Raw genomic sequence first — 1,229 nt, 5'->3', positions numbered from 1 at the left:
TCCATGTAGTAGTAAGTTGCATTGTGAATATCGACAAGATTTGCAGTTTCTAAATCTTCCGATTTCCCAAGAATCTTTCCTTTGTTAGACGGAGGAATAGCAACCGCTAGCTGAGCTATTTGTGATTCTATCATTTTATTAAAGCTATGCTGGTTCTTAATGGTAGAAGCAAAGCTATCCATTCTATTACTTATATTGTCTAGAATTTTATCATTGGTAGCTACCTTCTTAGATAATCCTTCCATGAGTCTAGATTGGCTAGCAATTAATTCTCTCAAGGGTGGTTGATTGAAGTTATTATAATTGTTATCTTGAGGGTTACCTTGGTAGTTACTTTGGTATTTCGGCCTCTCTTGTTGGTTCCATCCTTGATTTTGTTGAGGATGATAGTAGTTGTTATTGACAAAGTTCACATCCTCATGAATTTTAGGGTAGCTGTTCCCTGAATGCCTAGTGTTTCCACAATCTTCACATGTCATGCGGGAATCATGAATGTGCATGACTTCTTTCTTCACATTAGCTCGGTCTTCGAGCTTCTTCATCAGTAGGTCCATCTTGGCAGACATCATATCTACCTCCTTGAGTCGATGCATACATCCACCCCTCTTGCGGGTCAAAACTCGTTCTTCATTCCAACCTTGGTTGGAGGCCATCTTCTCTACAAGAGCTATTGCAGCTGGAAGTGTGAGTGATAGAAATGCACCTCTGGCAGCAGCATCCATAGTCTCATGGGTACTGTTGGTTAACCCATGGTAGAAGGTCTGCATGAGTAGCCAATTTTCCATCTCATAATGAGGACAGTCTGTAATGTAGTCTTGAAAGCATTCCCATGCCTCAGGGATAGATTCATCATGTTGTTGTTGAAAGCTTGAAATTCTCCCACGCAGAGCATTGGTCTTGCCCGTGGGAAAGAACTTGGTTAGGAAGGCAGTGGACTAGTTATCCCATGTAGTATTTCTATCTTTGTTGGCGTAGAACCACTGCTTCACCTTCCCCAAGAGTGAGAATGGGAAGAGGCAAAGTATTATGGCATCCTTGGTTACTCCTTTGATGGTGAAAGTGCTACAGATCTCCATGAAGTGTTGGAGATGTGCACTCGCATCTTCATTTGCCTTTCCACAAAACTAGCTAGCTTGCACCATGTTGATGAGAGCTGGCTTGAGCTCAAATCCATTGTCTCCAATATTGACATTAGGTTCAGTACGGATGTTCGCAGTGGTAGGAGCATA

The 1,229-nt window shown here is 42.0% G+C and overlaps 1 non-coding gene across 1 annotated transcript; it reads left to right on the top strand.

The window, feature by feature from the left end:
- Positions 1–783: 783 nt before the first annotated feature.
- On the top strand, positions 784–892 carry LOC136490377 (small nucleolar RNA R71). Its single transcript, XR_010767668.1, has one exon. It is a non-coding gene; the product is annotated as a small nucleolar RNA R71 (small nucleolar RNA).
- Positions 893–1,229: the final 337 nt, after the last annotated feature.

This window comes from Miscanthus floridulus, chromosome 10 (genome assembly GCF_019320115.1).
Source record: "Miscanthus floridulus cultivar M001 chromosome 10, ASM1932011v1, whole genome shotgun sequence".
NCBI lineage: Eukaryota > Viridiplantae > Streptophyta > Magnoliopsida > Poales > Poaceae > Miscanthus > Miscanthus floridulus.
This window is presented reverse-complemented; position numbering and strand designations above follow the sequence as displayed.